A 21,578-nucleotide genomic window follows, 5' to 3' on the forward strand; every position below is an offset into this window, starting at 1 on the left:
TTAAGGAAACCATCCAAGTTCCCTCCCCTCAGTTCTCACATCTACCAATCACTGTCCATCAATTTCCCTGTGCCAATGGAGGCTCTAGCTTAACCCAGGACCGCCCAGAGGTCTCTGGCTTTGCACATGTCTGTTGAAGGTCATATTTTCAAATAATTAAATCTTTGATCCTTTGCTACAGCCCTTCCTAAATCCTGTTAACCTGAGTAGGGTAGAGATTGGAATAATTAAATTTTGATCTATGCTGCAGCCCTTCCTCAATCCTGTTAGGACTGAGTAGGGTGGAGATTGATTCCAAGTATCTCCATTGTATCAATTCTAAAATCAATCATGACTCAAAGAAATTCCTGTTCTATGCTTAAGCATAGGTCAAAGTCCTTTCCATTGTTCAGCAAAAGGTTTCTGTCCTAAAGTAATCTTAAGAAGGGAGGAGGAGGAAACTCTCATGCCAATGGGGTTCACATTCCAATAGCCAAGACCCACTATCAATAGGGAATTTTTCAAGTTTTTCAAGAATTCAAAAATTCAAGTATGAAATTTCCCAATGGTGAAATTTCCAACATTTATAAGTCTAAGAAATTTTAAGGTTTACATGAGTCAGGAGTTACTCCTTTGTGCCCTCTGATCTGAGTTGGGGGGAGGGACCAGGATGGATCTCAGGTGGATTCTGGGTCAGGAAAGTTTGGGTCAGAGGTCACAGAATCATAAAATCACAGATTTAGGTCCTCTAGTTTGATTCTCTCCATTTTACAAATGAGTAAACTGAGGCCCTCCAAAATGAAGTGCCTTGATCTGGGTCACACCGAACTAGGATCTGAAACCCAGTCACGATTATTTAAAATGTCCAGCTTTGTGGTAGGCAAAGCAAATGTGTTGTCATTTTAAATCCATCTGCCATCAGATTCTTGTGGTATAAAGGTTTTATGTCTTGGCATGTTTTTATAGCCTCTTTTTGAGGAATTGTCTCCTCAAAGAAATCTGTAGCAGTATGCTTTTTAGTTACAATTTGCCATGCTTTTTTAGCAGCTAGCCCAATTTGATTAAAAGTGTGTACTGAATATAACAATCGCCTATTAAGACTTCTAAATTTACTTGTGCCAATTAATTCATAGATAATGGGCATATGGTTTTCCTCATTTTCCCTAGCTTGTTCCTTGTATAACTTTTGAAATACCAGTGTCCAGGTTAAGAAATATTTGGCAATGGGCACAAATCCAATTGATATCAATGATCTGACTTTAGAGATTGCTTGCTGATCTTGTCCATCAGCTCCATGATGAAGGGAGCTTCATTACCATACTGGATTACATTATTTTTGAGCTCTTTAAGAGTCAAGAATGCAACATTTTTGTGCTGTTCTAAGTTTACTTCTGCATTCTGAAAATTATCTCTAATTTCTGTTGGAGATTCTGTTTTATCTGCTTTCTTCTCTAGATTTAGGATGATTGTAATCCTACATTTAGGTTTTCATGGAGGTAGGGGTTGAAGTTTAGGAGGAGTGGTGGAAGAGTGTGATAGAGATGTGAAGAAAGAGATTTTGCAGGACTTGTGGACCAAGATTCAAGGCTGAAGACCCAACTGTCAATCAAGGGAAGATTGCAATGGAATGTTCCCAGGTGGAAGTTGGGGGTTTTTGCTGGCCACACTGAGAGGAGAAACTGGGCTTTTGAACTTGGTCTCTGTCTCTCTGGCTCTGAGCAGTTGAAGCTGACCAGGGGGTTTTTGGTCTCTGTGTCTCTGACTGGAAGTCACACTCTCTCTTCCCGGAGGTTTGAACCTGACTGAAAGACCTTTGTGAAGCCAATTTGGTTTGGGGGGTTTCTCTGATTCTGAACAGTTGAAGTTGACACTGAAGAAGAGATTTTCTTGGTGAAGAAGAAAGAAGATTCAAAGAGCTGTCCTCCATCTTCCTAACTGTCTGAGAGTCACACTTGTGACTCCCCAAACCCTCAATTTTATCTCCTTTAGATTAGGGAAATCCTCATCCCTGTTACCTCAGTTTCCCATCCTCCTATCCCAATAAACCCCTTGAATGAGAAAGCAACTAGAGTATCTTTATAGTTCACTGAGGAGGGAGGGAAGAAGCAAAGGCTTCAAGAAGATTTTGGAGGTGAGAGAGGTAAAAGGGAGAGGTTAGTTAAGGGAGGGAGTGAGGGAGGAAGGAGGTTAGGAAACATATTTAAGAATCAGCAAGCAAACCCCAGAGTAAACTACAGGGCATTCCCCAGAGAAGTCCTCTGTGTACCAGCATCCCTGTGTGGTGGCATCCCCCAGCATTTCTCTGTTCTACCTCCATTACCAATAAGCAGGTTTAGGTTCCTGCATTTAGCTCTCTCTCTAGTCAACAGCCAGAGAACAGCAGTCATTGCTGAAGAAACAGGTTTCCAGTCAGTTTACTTCACTATCTCAATAAGTAGTAGTTTCCCTTCAGTTACATCTTTTATTACAAGAGGGAGGATTGAGAGAATCCTCCTAAGGTGGAGGAGGGTCAGAGTCACTCTCAGCTTCTGCAGCAGCCTCCAGTGAGAGGGTTGGGAATAAATTGATAGAGTAGTCAGTTAAAGCCATGAAAGTTGAAAGAGAAATAATGAGATAAGGGTTAGTAGAATTAGTGAAAGGTGGGGCCAGAAGCTGAGAAACACCTCAACTCTCCACAGTCTGTGCAGTATTCTGACTAGATTCCATATGATCCAAATTGCTTGTAATATTCTGTGTCCTTTTTTTCTCACTTTGTTTCATAGTCTGCCCTATTAAATGCCATTTTTGTTTAGTAAATAATCCTTGTTCTGGAAAGTTGGGACAACATTTAAAGATAACTCTAAGTAATGCCTGGAGCTAAGATTCTGAGATTTTAATTCCTAGCTTTAAAGACTTAACAGTATGAGACAACAGGTTTTTGACCTGTAATCCAGTGTGGAACAGCCACTTACTTCACTGGCCAATGTGCAGGTCCACTGTTCTATCTCCAATCTCTAACCAAATATGTCTTTCCAGTAGCTTTAAGACCATTTGGGTGCCATTATGTAATTGCCTGCGGTTACAAATTATTTTCATGGGTGGACATCGGAGAAGGAGATTGGAAACTAAAGGGTAATGAGTAAGGAGGAAAGGAAGAGAGACAAAGAAATAAAGACTCAGAGACAAGGAGTTCAAAAACATGGGCTCCATCTTGTGTGCTCCTCTGATGGTATTGAGAGAGAGGATGCTGCACATGTTCCCAAACTTTTATTGAAGAATAGTGGGAGGTAGCAGAAACTGCAGAAACATGGCCTCTTAGAGTTGGAAGAAATCTGGATGCTGCCCTCACTGAGAAGAAGGGAGAGCTGGTGTGCGGGAGGAGGCACCTAGCAAGGGGAGAGAGAAGCACAGACAGTCCCTGAATCTCCCCTAGTCTGCTCTCAGGCCATCCGGTCCTTCTGGCTGTCTTGTTATGATTATAACAGAGTAGGATGGGGGAGGTGAAGCATGGAGAGGAGAGTTGAGGATGAGAGGAGAGAAATGGCCTAGGCTGAGAGAAAGTCTGAAAAGTTCTCCCTCTCCCTCACTCCTAAAACATAAAAGGGGTATCCCTGAGAAGATGTTATGACAGGGATGGACAGGGTTGGTGTCTCAGTAAGTAGGCTTCTATAAGTTTATTGTGTAGTGTAATAATTAAAATAATATTTCTACCCAGATATATATTGCATAAAATTTATTGGAAAGAGTAGACAACTACTCATCTAAGTAACCTGACCACCTGGTGCCTAGCCTGCATGCGTCTTCCTCATTCCTTTCCCCCTCACTTGCCTGCTCTGACTCTTCTCATTTCTCCCTCTCAATTCTCCCCGGTTCTCTCCCCAGCAGCCCACAACCTTGACTTATTGACTTACCGAATGCACACAGATGCCACCCTGGCCCAACTGTGGTATGTCAAGAATAGACAGGTAAAGCTCCGGGGGGGGGGGGGGGGGGGCAAACTTCCTTGACACAGTAGACTTGTCCTAAGAACTTGGCTGGTGCCTGAGACCCCCAAAACTGAATAGACAGCCTACCCCAGTTCCCTTTTCCTCTCCTTTTAACTCTCTTCTTTAGCTTCTATGACAACTTAGATCTGATTGTGTTTTCTTTATAAAAGTTTATTTGTTCTGGATACAAGGGAGGGATTAGGTCAGAGGGATCAGGAAACTCTAAAGGACTATTCAAGCAGTTTGTCTCTTCTTTCTTCAGTCGAGCCAAATGGCTCAGACTTCAGAATTTATTTCCCTTCTTTCTAATCACTTTACTAACCTACTCTAAACAGGTTACTAGTGTCCTTCTTGGGAAGGCAACGGGCTGGGACAAGTCTTTGGGGTGATCCCCGGGAGGTTTGGAGGTTGTGTGCCCCCTGCAGCAGTTGTTGTTTTAGCTTCTTTCTTCAATGATCCAGTGATGTCAGGGCTCTTTCTGTCTTCCAGGGCAAGGAGAAATTGAGGCAAGGCGCTGGTCCCACAGATTTGGGGTCCTGAGCTCAGGTTCTTCCCTCCTCTATCTCTCGAGTCCCCAGGGCAAAAGACCACCTCCAAAGCTCTATCTCCCACAAGCCCCTTTTCTCCACCAACTGCCACTCTTCCCTCCTTCCAACATTCCAAAATGGTTCCTCAGTACCAATTTCCTTTCTGCATTCATCCTCTTTTGATGTTATGACCTTTCCAACATCATTTACATGTACCTGTTATACTTACAATTACTCATTATAATTTCTAACTACTCCCCCCAAAATAATAAACTTCCCCTATTTACTCTATTGCTATGCTATGCTAAGCTTATCTGTTCTAAGAGTTTTGCAGGGAAATTTTGGGTAAGGCTAGTTTGGGGGATTACAACAAAGCCAGTAAAACAAATGTTTTAACACAACAATTACAAAGAAATATCAATCCTAATGATAACACTACTTATTCTTGCTAAGTTTAAGCTAATACAGTTTCTATCTCTACCTATCTATGCTTATATTGTAATCTCTTCTATTTATTTACATGAACACAATTTCAGCATCAGCTTTACAATCAACAATCAAACTTTCACTACTGAAAAAAAACAGCATGTGAAAGATGACTCATTAATAAGAATAGCACTTTATAATTCTATTAACTATTATAAATTACTGCAAAAATGGTTATTCCATTGGAACATGTCTGGAACTGAGTTGACTCCTCTTCTTATGTGGTAGCTCTGGTGCCCTGTGTGTGTGTGTGCCTTCTCACTTCTTACTTCAGTGCCTTGAAAATAGTTGAATATTTCTCAATGGAATTGAAATCCAAGATTACCTTGGACGGTATAGTTAGTACCGTCCCTTTGTAGAAGCCCCTCCACTTATTGATAGCCACTCTTCTCTGTCAGCGACCGGTTTGTCTGTGTTGGGTAGAACTCTGAAGTGGAATGTGAAGCTTCTTGAGGGCAGATGCTTTTTCCATGTTAGTCTTTGTACCCCCAGTTTCTAGCCCAGGGCTTTGCCCCAGTAGGACCTTACAACATGGCGGAATAAACGGAAATAAATTGGTAGATGCCAATAAGGCAGGGATCTCTCTGAGGATACACAACACAGCTTGTCAGCGCTGTCCACGTCGGAGCCAGCGTCCATGACATTCCCGAAGCGGTTGGAGGTCAGCTTTGCCCCGGATAAAAAGGACCTTGTTTCTTGTGAAAAGTTGAATTGATGGCACGGCTACAGGGGAGGAGGGAAGGAGAAAAAGTCATTCCCCCTTCAGTTGGCTCCCATGTTTGATGTGATAGGCTAAAAGCACCCTTTTCATTGGAAAACACAGATTTCTTTCTAAAAACACCTCTTGATACTTTATGAGTGAGGCTGGTGTGTGTAACCCATCAAGGCCAACAGATGGCTTAGTATGACATTTAGCGGATTAAAATAATCTAGACGTAAACTGGAGATTTCGGAAACGTTTCAGTTAAGTAAGAAACACATTTTAATGTACAGTCGATGTGTGCTTAGACCTCGGCCACCTGCGTCCCTACAGGAATTGTGGAGCAGGAAGCACTTTTGACTCGAGAAGTGTGTCTGAAAATCAGGTTGTAAATGAACAGCAGCCATGAAGGATTCGGTATGTTTCAAAATGTTCATGATTTTCAGTTCATTTCTGTGGCTCGTTTTTTAATAAAGGGCGATGCTGGGAATAGTGTTTTGCCATGGCACCATGTAGCATTTCGATGTAGGGAGAGGTGAGAGTCAATAAATATTTATTAAGTACCCATGTGCCAGGCGCTATGCTGAGTGTGAGCGCACCAAGTTTGAGCTTGCAAAATTGCATTTTAACTCCTGGAGTCTAATGTTTTCTTGGATTTATGGGAAACGGTGGACAAGACTTAAAGAAGATGAGAAGATAAAGAGAGGTCCTTATTGAACTCAGTGAAGGCAACTTCAACATCAGGGAACCACAGATGGATTAATATAGCATAGAATGGGCATATTTCCCCACTAAGATGTCTAATATAAAAACAGCCGTGCTAATCATCTAAAATATCATGTTGCTGTTCAGTTGGGTCCAACTCTTTGTGACTTCATTTGCGGTTTTCTTGGCAAAGATATTGGAGTGGTTTGCAATTTCCTTCTCTAGTTTATTTTTCCAGATGAGGAAACAGGCAAATAGAGTTAAGTGACTTGCCCAGGGTCACACAGCTAGGAAGTGTCTCAGGTCACATCTGAACCCAGGACTTGGCTCTCAATCCACTAAGCCACCCAGCTGCCCCCCTCTTCTCCTTTTATCCAGGAACCACATTTAACTTCCATCCTAGAATGATCCTCTGGGCCACATAAATAAAAACCCCAGCCTCTGCCACGTGGCTCTTATTGTCGGTCCTGCTCTTGGATCGTAGCATGCGCTACCTTCTGAAGTTGTTGAGCATTTTAGTGATGGCTTGTCTCCTTAATGACCTTGTAGGGCCCTTGAGAGCAGAGGCTCTGCCTTATCTCTCTCTTGCCAGTGCGAAGCAAAGTGCTCTGTTCACCAGAGACCTTCCCTCCATGGTGGATGTTGATGATGACGATATTGTCTTTCAACTTCTCTGCTTTTCATTAGTCTGCTCCCAAGGCTTCAGAGGCTCCCTCTACCTTCTGGGATAAGATCCAAATGTAGTAAGGCATTTAGATCCAGACTCTTTCCAGCCCTATTGAACTCCTTCATGGGCTTCCCAGCCCAGCTAAAAATGAACGACTTGCTGTTCCTCATGAAGCCCCATTTCCCACCTCCATGCTTTTGTATTGGCTGTCCCCCGTTCTTCAGTGGTTAACTCTGTGTCTTAAAAATTCCTTGCTTCCTTCAAAACTGAGACCAGTTTCCACCTACCCATGAGCCTTTTGGTATTCTCCCTAGCTTTTAGCATATGTACCCCTCACAATGAAATTATCTTGTATTTCCTTTCTGTATGCTCTTTGTTTACCTTTAAGTATTTGTTGTTCCTTCGGTGTAAATAAGAATTGTTTCTTCTTTTTTTTTTTTGATCCATTTCTTCCAGAATCTCATGTAGTACCTTGCAAATAGAAGTTACTTAATACAGTGCATTCAAAGTCAGACCAATGTGGAATGGCAAATTGTCTTAGTCAGGGAGTATCTTAGAGAAACTTTGGGGGAATGAAGAAGAAATTAATTTTCTATCTAGTTCTTGATGCCCCCAAAAGAGAATGGGGAGTTTTTAGAATAGTTTTCCTTCCCTCCCTCTTCCATTTAGACATATTCTCGCTTCAAAACTCACCTTAAAAAATGTCATCTTCTCTATAGCCTTCCCAGATTGAAACGTGTAAGAATCTCCATCTCTTGAAACACAGTATGGATCATTTCCTATGTATGACCTTCTGTTTATTTGGACTTTCAGATCAGAAAAGAATCAGTTAAAAGGTTTTTGTCCTGAAAGTGTTATAGAATTAACTGCTGGCCTGAGATGTTATCTGTCAACTTGGAGCATAAAACACATTTTTATGGCTGAGTTCAGTTTCAGAAAACAGATTTCATGACTGAAGCTGAGATCTGATGTTATGTCTGATAGTACGCTAACAGGCAAAGCTATCAGAACAAAAAACCCCAACTACAGAGCACATTTGAGAAGAGTAAAATGCGAAGAGACATTCCCTTTAGGCATCCCTCCTATACTAGCCCTGGGTTGGATGGAGAAATCACTCTCTCTCTCTTTTCAGGTCTGTATGTACTTCTTTTAAAATCTGAATCTGAAAATTATACCATTCAAAATAATTCAAAAATATTTTCACTGAAACAACAATCCAGAGCTGTGATTGATGAGGGCCCTACAGGCCTCTATGCAAAACTTAATGGTAGGACTTTACTTTTGCTTTTATAACTTGTATTTTCACTTCTTTTTCTTCCATGTTTTCCCCCCCCAAGCTAAATTATATCTTAGACTTTTGAAATAGCATCAAAGCAAAAGCCTGAATTTTAAAAAATAACTCCTTCTTCTCTGAAGGTGGGGTGTCCAAGTTTATTTCAGGTTTTGAGGTGGGACAGTTTTTCCAGGCCACATTACTGGGGAAGTTTGCTTGACTGCCTTTAAGAAAAAATCTCTTCCCTCCCCTTGTTCTTTTTACACATTGCCTCTTTTACAAAGTGTACAAGTTTTGTTCCCTTCCCAATCTGTTTTCTTTGTTTTAGCCTCATTATTTCCTAGATGGTTCTTCTGTGCCCATGGACCTTTCTTCCTTGGCCCCTAAATGTTTTTTGCTACTCTTACGTCCCTCCCATCCTGGCCTTCTTCAATGCTTGTTTATTCTCTTCTGCCTCTTCTTCTCCTTTGTTCCCCCATCCCCAACCATTGTTTTCCCTGCCTTGGGCCCAGCCAAGCATGGTCAGAGAGCTCATTTCGCAGGACCCCAGTGTGTTGCCAGACGAGCAGAAGCCCTTACACACTGCCGGCTCTTCAGGCCTGGAGTGATGCCAGCAGCCCTGTAGTAAGGCCTAAGGAGGGAGGCAGACACAAGGTTTCTTGGCACCCCCGTCACACATGGACAAGGCCGGTAACCACCAGCCTTGAAATGAGCCCTTCCGTAAAACAATTAGCACATATAGTAAGTCTTCGATCACCTGGTCACAACACTGCCCTGGTTTTTCCTCCACCTATGGGACTTGGGCTCTTTCTTTTTCCATATTTTTCGTGCTCTGTATTGAGGATGTCTAGAGGGACCAGGCGAGCAAATGTAACGAGCACCAGAGGAGACATTAAACGTCGACTTCTTTCTAGTCCAAGGTCTGCCAGTAACTCTGCGTATGTTACTTAACCTTGGTCAGCCTCAGTTTGCTCATCCATAATGTGAGGGAATTGAACTAGATGAATGCTAAGGTCCTTTCTAGCTCCAAAATTTAAACCATAACAAATAATGCTGGCACCAGGGTCAAACTCAGTGAGGCGGGGGTTATGGTGGGGTGAGGAGGGTTTGAGTTATAATCTGTAAAGATTAAAATTAATGTTCAATAACAGCATTATATTTTAATAGTTTTATTAATAATAGCTAAAGTAAAAGAACTACCTGAACTCAGCCTTGTCGCAAGTAAAAGGGAGTGTGGGAGGAGTCACAGCAAACTTAAATACCATCACTCAAATGTGAGGATACAGGAAAAGGGAAAAGGATTCTTGGTAAAACAGAAAGGGATGTTGGGTAATGTAGTTTTAGTTCAAGAATTTCTAACTATACAAATCACTTCTGTGGTTATCTGAGGTAAAGTGGAGGCAGAGGTCATGGGGTTGAAGATGTTGAAGATTTGGGATTACAGTATTTTAAAGGATCAGGGATTGCGGTGGGGAAGAAGACAAAAATCCAGGGAAAAGACTTATTGGCAAGAAGAGAAGTGGCTGGAGAGTCCCACATGGTAGTACTGAGCATTTGAGTAGGATGGAATGAACTTTCTGGAAGGAGAAGAGTGACGACCGCAGAGCAGGGGTCTAAAAGTACCAGTGGAGAACAAAGAGAACCCGAAATCCTATTACTGGTCCTAGGTGTTGGGGAGGAGAGAAAAGGTGTAGCTATCCCTTGGTAGGCTGCCAAGAGATGTACTGTCTTCAGGAAAAATCACCTGTTCATTGAAGCACTGGGAAGGACTAGAAGGAACATGAAAGGAAGTACTCAAGAAGAATGAGAATTTGTTGGGCAGAATTCAGTGGAAAGGGAGGGCAAAAAATGATGGAACCTGGGTATGACTGGGTTGGTTTACTGTGGGAAAATGGAGAAGTGATGATTTTTGTGTCATCTGATCTGATTGGAGGGCAGAGCAGAGAATTCCTCCTAGAACCTGCATTCCAGGAGAGCACTGAAGCCAGCCAACTCACTTCCCATGTAGTTGCATTCCTTTGGACTCCTCCAGTGTGCCCCCCCTCCGCCATTAGCTTGTAAGAGCTTTGAGGGCAGGGACTATCTTTAAAAAATGTGTACCTCCTAATATATGGATAACCCAGTGGCATTGCTTGTTAGCTCTGGGAGGGGAGAAGAGGAAGGAAGGAAGGAAGGAAGGGAAACAATAAGAATCATGTAACTGTGGGGAAAACAAATTGTATCCCCAGTGCTTACCACAATGGCTGGCACATGGTTGTTATTCTGTTGTGTCTGACTCTTCATGACCCTCTGAGCTATAGCATGCCAGACTCTTCTATCCTGCACTGTCTCCCCAAGTCCAGCCAAGCTTATGTTCTTTGCTTCCATGATACTTTCTCTCCATTTTGTCCTCTTCCACCCCCTTCTCCTTTTGCCTTCAATCTTTCCCAACATCAGGGTTTTTTCCAACGAGTCCTGTCTTCTTATGATGTGACAAAAGTATTTGAGCATCAACTTCAGTATTTTTCCTTTCAAATACTTTGAAATTCTTTAAGGAAAGAAGACACATGGTAGGTCCTTAATAAATGTTTATTAACTGACTAACTGTCACTCTTCCCTGATCCCTCTGTTTCTACTGACCTTGGACAAGTCTCATGCTGGTCCTGGGCATCCTCTGTGGCCCAGATCCCCAGGTCATACTTCTGTATGGAGGAGGAGAAAAACAATAAACCTTCATTGGAATACAGATCTTGGGACAAATGGCAACCTCAGTGGCTGGATGAAGTGGACTGATTAGCCTACAGAAAGTGAGGGTAAAGTGAGCCATTAGGGTTCAAAAGAGAGAAAGGAAGTGCTAACAGCGTAGTATTTTTTACTAATTAGATGTAACTTCTGCTTGTCTCAGACAAGGAAGATGCCTGGTCCAAGCTTCCCTATCTCTATGGAGAAAGAATAGTGCATAGATTCTTCAAGGCTTTATATATTTTAAGATTCAATGAAAATACATAGAAGTGTTATAAACATAGAGAGAAGTGACTTCTCTTAGTAACTAAGCATCCTGGCATTTTGACTAATCCCACCTAAGTCCTTAAGGGCAACCAAGAGGAAAAATTAGGGTGCTTGGCCAGCTCCGGGACCAATTGTAGCTCTTTGGGAGATAGCTACTTCACTCTAATTCTGATCAAAGGGAAGGATATTAGAGTCAGAATGAGATTTTAGTCCCTGTCTCTGCAACTAGAGTCAATCATATTTGCTCTCTGGTAGCCCAGTATCATCGTTGAGTTGCATGTTAGAGAGGCTGCGTCATTCTGTGAGGAATCAGGAAGCTAGCTTGCCTCCTTCCTGGCTGATGTCTCCCTCTGCATGGAGGCAGCTAAGCTGTAAAATAAGCAGAAACGATGAAGTCTCATCCTGGAATCTCCTTGCTGGACCAGTGGACTGTTCGAAAGAACTGCAGTCCTTGTCAAGAAGAAGAGGGGATTGATTAGACATCCCTTGCTAAATTTTATGGTGCCCAGAGAACTAGGGAAGGGCTCCAGATGCCTAGAGAACTCTGCTGCAGAAGGAGAGAGAGTGTGGTCTACCATGACAGTGGCACTCTTCACCAAGCCAGTGCCTCACAAAGACGGGCATGAGAAAAGATTCTTCTCATGTAGGGACATTGGGAAATGTTCATGTTAGGACTTTGGGGAACTTTGCTTTAGGTCACGATAGTTATTTTGGGAGAATAGATGGTTTTTGGTTCTTTTTTGGCATAATTGATATAGATTTCTATATACATAAAATTCAAAATATAATTTTGATATAATGCTAATACATTATAGACAGTGGAATTGCAATGGGAAATTAGTGCCAGTCTATTGGAATATTTTTATGGAAACATTTCTCCAAGTTTCAGGGGGATGATGAGAGAATGGGGTGGGGGTTCCAGCCAAGAGAAATGTGGAATACCTACAACAGTAAAAAAAAAAAGAAAATCCAGCCTCACGGGCAGCTCTGACAGAGAGCTAGTAAAGCCAGTTCCATAATTTCCTTCTGCCTTGAACCCTTTGAATTACTTTGGGACCTACTTTGCATTGGGGAAAGAGTGGCAAAGGGTGATAGACATATGGCACATTATATGCACTAGCATCTTTTTTATTTGTTCTATTTATTTTTATTTATTTATTAAAAACAAAATCCTTACATTCTCTCTTAGAATCGACACCAAACATTGGTTCCAAAGCAGAAGAGCAGTAAAAGCTAGGCTTGAACTGGGATTAAGTCACTTGCCCAGAGATGCACAGCTACAAAGTGTTTGAGATCAGATTTGAGCATAGGATGCTCTCATCCACTGAGCCACCTAGTTTCTCCTTTTGGTTCTGTTTAGCTAATAATGATTCACAAACTATTGAGAATTTGACAAATCCAAGTGGACAAACATTTAATAAGCATCTGTACTTGGTATATATGGCAGTGTGTTTAGTGTTAGGGATACAAAACCAAAACCAAAATAGTCTCTATCCACAAGGAGCTTACATTCCACTGGGAAGGACAGAAGAAGAGCGTAGGTAAGTTAAATACAGAATATATAAAAAAGGATCCAAAGTAATTTGAAGAGGGACAGCGTTCCAACAACAAGGAGATCAGGAAAGACTTCTTGTAGGAGGTGGCATGTAAGGGGAGCCCTGAGAGAAGGGGAAGATAGGGTCCATTCCAAGTATGGGGCAACGGGTCAGAGATATGTGAAAGGAGCAGCCAACTTGGCTCGCTAGTCATTTAGGTTAGTTGTGGAAAATAATGGAAATAGTGGATAGAATGCTGGGCCTGGAATAAGGGAGACATCAGATTGAAATACTAGCTATGAGACCCTGGGCAATCTCTGTTCAGTTTCTTCAACTTTAAAAAGGAGACAAGAATAGCACCTACTTCTCAGTGCAGTTGTGAGGATCAAAAGAATTAATATTCATAAAAGTGCTTAGCGTAGTGCCCAGTACATAGTAGATATTATGTAAATGCTTATTCAAGCAACTGTGTGAGCCTGGGTAAGTCATTTAACTTTCTTTGCCTCAATTTCCTCATCTGAAAAACGAGCTAGAGAAGGAAATGGCAGACGATCCCAGATCTCTGCCAAGAAAACACCGAATGGAATCACGAAGAGTCAGATACAACCAAAAGGATTGAACAACAACAAAAATCCGTATTTCCCTTTCTTTCCCCTCCTCCTCCATCCCTAGCTAAGGATTTCCTATTCTTTCCTAGAGGGAGCAGGGAACCATTGAAGATTTTTGAGTAGGAAAATTATGCAGTCAGATTTGTGTTTTAGCAATATGAGTGTTGGCAGCTGTATGAGAAATGGATTGAGTACCTGCAATTTAATTAGCATTATGTCAGAAATTAGAAGAGGAATGATTAGGCTTCCCCTGCTGATATCTAAACTGACTGGAGGAGCTGAGGAGGGGATTCAGGATGTTTGGAGAACACTACTTTTTGAGATATGCAGGACCAGTAAAAGACAAGAGGGTCTACTATGCAGATGCCAATCACAAGTCTATCAGGTCACAAAAACATTCATATGAGGAGATGCTTAATAGGGGCCAAATCCAGTCAGCTATTCAATTAATAAGATGATGTATTGTTCAATCAAAGCTAGGTGGCAAAGGATAGAATGACAACCTTGAAGTCAGGAGGACTCATGTTCTTAAATTCAAATCTGGCATCAGACACTAGCTATGTGATCCTGGGCAAGTCACTTAACCCTGTTTACCTCAATTTTCTCATCTGTAAAATGAGCTGGAGAAGGAAATGGCAACCACTACAGTATCTTTGTAAAAAAGAAAATCCAAATAGGGTCACAAAGAGGGATGTGACTGAACAACAAAATTGCTCAATCAAATAATAGCCAATGGAGCTTACAGAAAAATGAACATAATTTCACTTTCTGAACAAGATGAAGAATATCCAGATTTTCATTTACCAGTATTCTGTGACATCCAATTAAATTTAAAAATCTTTTCTTATATAACAAAATAGCTGCAAACCTGTCTTCCTTTTTTTGGCTTCTACCTCTGTTACAGACAAAAGAGTGGTTGCCTTAAACTGTGACCGCGAAAAATGTGGTTTCAAGACAGTGTCTTGATTTTTATATTAAAAATAAAGTGGTCACCATGGGAAAATTCCCAAATATTAAATATACCCAAGTCAGCTGGGTTTTTATGGAGATTTTAATTAATACAAATAAAGGAATTAAGAAAAAGGGAGAGAGAGAGTAAGAGGAAATAATGGGAAAGGGACCTAGGCCTAAGCCTTAAGAGAGAGATCAGTCAGTCTTTAATCCACTCACCACAAGATTTGTCCCAAGCAAGATTCTAGTGTTCAGAGAGACCCAGCTACTCCAACTAGTCCAAGCTCCAACTCAGCTACCAAAACTGAATTCCTGTTCAGCCACCGAGACAGAGACCAGCCTTCAATTCAGCTCCATAGCTGAAATTTCCTTTCAGAGGCCTTCTGGCCTCCTTTTAAAGAGAATTTTCTCCTATGTCACCTCCCCTAAAGTATGCTTAAGTATGGAGAGTAATGTTAGAGTTCTCACATTCCTGATCAAATATCTTCATTGTTTAAAATGGGGAATGGTCTTAACCAAATGTTTTTTTTTTTTAAACCCTTACCTTCTATCTTGGAGTCAATACTATGTATTGGCTCCAAGGCAGAAGAGTGGTAAGGGCTAGGCAATGGGGGTCAAGTGACTTGCCCAGGGTCACACAGCTGGGAAGTGTCTGAAGCCAGATTTGAACCTAGGACCTCCAGTCTCTAGGTCTGGTTCTCAATCCACTGAGCTACCCAGCTGCCCCCTTAACCAAATGTTTTAAGGTAGAGTTTGAGCAGTTTTTAAGATTCACAAGTCTGAGAAATTTTAAGATTCACACCTCTCAAGCCAGAGGGCACAGAAAAGAGCAACAGGGACTTCAGAGATTTTCGTCTCCCTTAAACTCTAGGTCAGGTTCCCAACATTTTTTGTTCCTTGAAATCCATTTGAAGAAAATTTGTTATCAACCCCAGGGTAATTTGTTACATTACTCATAATATTATTCACATTTATTCATTATATGCTTACAATAACTACAGTGATAACTTTTATCTTCCCAAACTCCAGATTAAAAGCTATATTATACCATTATATATAATAAATTCTCCCTATAGCTCTAAGAAATCCAAAACTAAAATTGTAAAGCTGATTATAAATTTTTGTGGGAGATTCTGTAAAAAATTAAAAGAAGTAATCCGAGACTCCATGTTAGTGTTATCTACAAGATGCCATGTTAGATTTCTTTATTTTACAAATTTTGTGGAATATGTAATACTTTAAAGAAATAAATTTCAACTTGATAAATGTTTAATTCCATATAATAATCATCAACACACTTAATTTGATGATAGCCTTTTTCATTTCAACAAAAGGTTTGCAATATTTATTCCAACAGTAGGCATATACAATCTTAAATCTATTTCTGCATTGAATGATTTCTGTATTTTAACTTAAGACAATAAAAAGTGCAAAGGCTTGTTTTCACAAATATGAGGTAGAAAATAGAATTTTACAAGATATCTTGCTGAGAGATCAAAATTAATTATTTTTTATTTTTGGTCAGTTGTTATAAAATTGGTATACATGAATAGCTAGTTACAACATATAAAATATTTACTTTTCTACTCACTAATGACAAGCATTGTATTGAATGATAAATGTACTTAAAATTTGATTACATATTTGCTATATTTATCAGAAATATTTACATATAAATTAATCTTATAAAGAGGCACCTAAGTGGCATAGTGGATAGAGCATTTGGCCTAGAGTCAGAAAGGCCAGAATTTAAATGTGACCTCAGACACTTAGTGGCTGTGTGATCTTGGACAAATTACTTAATCCCTGCCTACATAAATCTGGAGAAGGAAATGGCAAACCACTCCAATATCTTTGTGAAGAAAATCCCAGGGACTTGAATAGTTCATGGGATCATGAAGAGTCAGAAATGATTGAATGACTAAAAACCAGCAAATCTTTGTAAGGAAAGAGTCTCTTAAGACATGACTTTATTCTCTTTTACCACAACCATACATACCAGGTATATTCTTGTGGAAACTCTGCTGCCCATATGAGTAGTGTTGCAATCAGTTTATTTGCAAATTTAATAGAAAGAGAATAAGTTTGAATCAGAAAATAGTCTTAATACTACATTGAGAGGCAATATAAGATTCATTTTCACAGAACATTTGTGTTGGTCCATGATGGCTTCAAGATGACTTAAAATGTGTAGTCTTTCAAATAGCCTGACATTTGAGTTGTAAGAACACAAATGTTTTTAATGTGTTAATTATATACCTACCCTGCTGATGAGGTATTATTAATGCAAAACAGAGGGTAATGAGGCAGATATTCTGATGTATTATATGGAATGCAATTGAAAATATGTGCATGACTCTGATTCTACACTGGGAATCAGTTTGTTCTCAAATACTGAACTCTTGAGGTGGTTTGGAAACAATTTGATAACAGATTGAGAAACAGCAAGAAGACATTAAGCTTAGAAATAATCAGAATTTGATAGAATCATAGCACAATCACTGAAATAATTTTGCACAGAATCATGAAACAAACTTTAGATTATAGCTTTATAATATATTATATTTATAATATGACTTCAAAATGCAAATTTATTGTCATGGAATAAATACACATATGCATATATGCATTTGTATAAAAACACTTAATTGGGCATTTATTTACTGCTTACGGATCCAATAGGGAATTTTTAGCAGAAATACCTTGGACCATGGTTAACTCCCAAGGTGTTTGAGAGTCACTAAATGGGACCATTGCTCTAAGTGATACTGAAGAGTAATGACAAAAACTGCTGTTTTTAATCAGCCAATTGAGAATTAGTAGCCAAAGCCTTCTTGTTAGCTAACTTTTCCTGCTGCCAGTCTCTCCAAATAGCTCTGACAAAACTGTTTTTTATTCCTTACTATGTTGTTGTTGTTGTTGTTGTTGTTGTTGTTTTTGCCTATTCTTTAATTTCTTTTCTGCAACTGCTTTTCAGTCTCAAGTTCTTATATCCTTATTGGCTTAAACCAGAGCTTCCTGGTACCTCACAAATCTCCTTTCACTTATGAGGTAACAATTTACCAAATCTCCCCTGTGAAATGAACAGACTTTATTTAATCATAACTTAGCCTATATTATTTCTCATGTTTTTACTTACATTTTTTCTCATTTTTTGAATTTTACTATCTGTGGATTGTGCTAGGATTCTATCAAATTCTATCAAATTCTGATTATTTCTAAGCTTAATGTCTTCTTGATGTTTCTCAATCTGTTATCAAATTGTTTCCAAACCACCTTAAGAGTTCAATATTTGAGAACAAACTGATTCCCAGTGTAGAATCAGAGTCATGCACATATCTTCAATTGCATTCCATATATTACATCAGAATAGTTACCCTCTGTTTTGCTTTAATAATACCTCATCAGCAGGGTAGGTATGTAATCAACACATTAAAAACATTTGTGTTCTTACAACTCTTCCCTTTATAATTCTAAATTGTTCCATTTGAAAAGGACAGTGACTTAAAGGGATAATACCTTATTTAAGTACCCCCACTGAAGTTCATCTCTCTTCTCAACCAGACTATGCTCCTTTGTCTTACTCAACCCATAGACTTCTTGCTCTGTTCTAAAATCTATAGTCATAGGAGTGACAATTAACCCAGGGACCACTGAAATAATATTCCAGGTTGACTCACTTAGGCTACTGATAGTCATTTTATTATATGCTATTGTACTGAATAATCACGTGGCTGAGGTTACTTTCTTCAAAACTTTTAGACCCTCCTAATCACTCCTCTTTATTATATCACAGAGATGCTGTACAACTTAATTAACTATATTGGCAAATTCCATTGAGATGTATGAATGAAAGGGACTAAGCAAAACAGTCTTATCATTTTGTGATAAAGATAATTTTTAATGCTTTCTAACAACTGGATAGAGCTGTACACATAGGGAGATGTGTTGACCAGTGTTAGAAAACTGATACCTATGATTTAAAAAATAAATAAAAGTGTATATTAAAGCACAAGCTAATTGCTATCGACTTCAATTCTGAATCCAAACTCCCTTGAATAAGATAAATTGCTTAAGTGCACAGTAGTAGCAAAGACTTTCCTTCCCAATATAAATAATTCCTGGCATTTGGGCTGAATCATTCAAAGAATTCCTGTTTATTTTCCTCTGTGCAGACATCTTTAATGAGCATTCTGGGAACTGGGTCCATGATTGTGTTTGACTATTAATCTGAGAGGCTATTTAATCTTTGAAGGAGTTATTGTATATACCTGCAGGCGTGAGCCGCATTTGTGTGTGTGTGTGTGAATATGCCACCTTGCAGCATATGTTAGAATGATGTTCCTACCACCCAGGGCTGCCGCAAGGATGGAGGAAGGAAGGTTTTAATTGATTAGACTTTTGCTAGGGGGAATCTTAGGATGATTAGACCTTTGCTAGGGAGATCGTCTTCTGCAACATCTCTGTAGGAAGCTGACTTAGCACCGGACCCATAGTACTAGAGTTGAGGTGGTAGGCTCAGAGGTTTTATTTTATTTTGAAATGGAGCCCCCAACTAGAACCTATTTCATTTTAGGAGTAACCACCAGTTGTTGTTATTCAGTGGGGTCTGGCTTTTTGTGACCCTGTTTGGCATTTTCTTGCCAAAGAGACTGGAATGGTTTACTATTTCCTTTTCTAGACCATTTTACAGACGAGGAAGCTGAGGCAAAGATGGTTAAATGACTAAACCAGGATCATACAGTGCATAAGCGTCTGAGGCCAAATTGGAACTCCGGTCTTTCTGACTCTAGACCTACTGCTCTATACGCCATATCGTCTAGCTGCCCGTGGATACCTGTACGTTCTTGGAATTGAGTGGGTTTTTGATGGTGGGTCAGGGTAGAATATTTTCAATGTTTCATCAACCTGGAAGGCTTGCTTTCTAGGATCCTCCTAATGTCATCATGGAGGCATATCAGGAAGCCATGCGGGTAAGTATGATCTGAGACAACTGAAAAGGTCCACCTAATTCCAAAAATCTTGTTCCTTGCCTGGAAGCCTTCACGATTAGTGGCATTGCTTTAGGTTAAGATGTTTCCAGAAAACTTTTGTTAAAATACCGGTTCTTAGGTTGCCTTAACATCCGTCCTCGCCTGGTGGCAGAGTGGGGAGAGTGCTTGCCATAGAGTAGGAAGACCTTGATTTAAATTCTGCCTGCAGCCTTTTCCTGACTGCTCGACGCTGGGCAAGTCATTTCTTTCAAGCATCTGTTTTCTCATGTGTAAAATAATGAGGCTAACCAGCCCCTTCCACGTGGAAACGTTGTGAGGGTCAAATGATATACTGTGTGTAAGGTGCTTTGTAGATTCTAAAGCACTACACAAAAGCTAATCATTCTTACTAGCCAAGATTAGTTGTTCCAAGACATCAAAATGGACCATAGGACAAGTGATTTCTTTTTTCATAAAAAGAGATGGGATAGGAAGAAGTTTTGAAGTATTGTAAAATTGAGATTTGAACTCTGGACTACAGTCCCCACAGGCCTTTGCTCCACTTCCCCAGAATGCTTTGTAATCTCACGGGAATTCTGAGGTGGGCCGAGATCGAGGAAGGATTTAAGCTGGTGGGAAAGGTCTTTCTGGGGCTCTTGGACTTCCGTTTTGGGGCAAACGTGGCTCTTTCCGTAATGTAGGTGAGGTTGTGTGTCTAGGCCTCCCTATGGCCTGGACACGTGTTTCTTATCCTGTATTTTCTTGAATCCTTAATCTTCAATAAACCTCTAAAAAATATAATACTCCTTGCAGAGAGAACTAATTTCTACCTGCCTCAGTCTCCCCATATTCCTAAATTTTAACTGTTACAGTATATAGTTGTTTTGGGCTGGAGGAAGGGCAGATGATGGGCAAGTAGAACCTTAGGGCATCTAGGTGGTACATTGGCTAAAGCGTCAGGCTTGGAGTCAGGAAGACTCACCTTCCAGAGTTCAAATCTGGTTGTGTCACCCTGGGAAAGTCATTTCACCTGTTGCCTCAATTTCCTCATCTGTAAAATAAGCTGAAGAAGGAAATTGCAAACTTCTCCAGGATCTTTGCCAAGAAAACTCCAAATGGGCTTACAAAGAGTTGGAACCCACTGAAACAAGGAAACAACAAAGCGCTTATATAATATATTAAGGTTTAGAAAGCACTTTGCAAGTAGCTCATTTTATTCTCACAATAATCCAAGAGGAAGGTGCTATAATTTATCCCACTTTACAGATGGGGAGACTGGGACAGAGCTTGAGTGACTAGTCCAGGATCATACAGCTAATGTCTGAGATAGGATTTGAATTCAGGTCTTCCTGACTTTAAGTCTAGTGCTCTATTCACTGAACCACCTTGCTGTCTCATACATTGATCTTACTTCAGTGTCAGGGAGACATAAACCAAGACACAGTCTTATTAGACCGACTTTTTATAATTTTCTTCTAAATATTTCATTATTGGATTTTTGCAATTAACTCAAAATCCTGAGAGCCAGGTTGTAAACCTGCTGAGAGAAGAGAGAATATTCACAGCTTATGAATTAGAAGGAATCTCAGAGGCACCAAAAATCATTCCGCCCCCTTTCCTACAAATGGCCATACCCTGTGCTTCTTGGGTCAGTGTTCAGTTGTGTTCTTTGATTTTGGGACAGTTGAAAGATGACGCCTCTCTTAACAATTCCCCATAGTTTGATAGCAAATGCTCTTTGAAATGGATTATTATAGAAATGGAGTATTATGATAGATTTGCCAACACATGGAAAATAAAAGATGACGCGTAAGCAAAAATTGCTTATCCTGAGATTTTTTGGGATAAAAAACAGAAACAAGAGCTAACCATTCAGATAAAAACAGGTATTGGGGATTTTTCTTCCGGTACTTATGAAAAGAAGAATATTTCCTCTTTCAGGTCTTGTGCCAAATGTCAGTGCCATACAAGCACCAAGTCCATAGATCAATTTCTGAAATAGAGCAGCGGGCCTCCTTATATATTCTAAATCTCATCTTTTTTGTGTGTTTTGAGGATATAGTGATTGGGGGCAATAATGCAGGACGTTTGTTGCTTCTGTTCCTAAACTCGTTATGACTGACTGGAGAGGGATGGCTAAAGGAAGGATAAAATGAAGAGGAAGGCGAATGAATTTCCTCCAAGTCATTGGCTGTTTGCCATCATGTAGAAATGGGGACCT

Source organism: Monodelphis domestica, chromosome 3 (assembly GCF_027887165.1).
Source record: "Monodelphis domestica isolate mMonDom1 chromosome 3, mMonDom1.pri, whole genome shotgun sequence".
NCBI lineage: Eukaryota > Metazoa > Chordata > Mammalia > Didelphimorphia > Didelphidae > Monodelphis > Monodelphis domestica.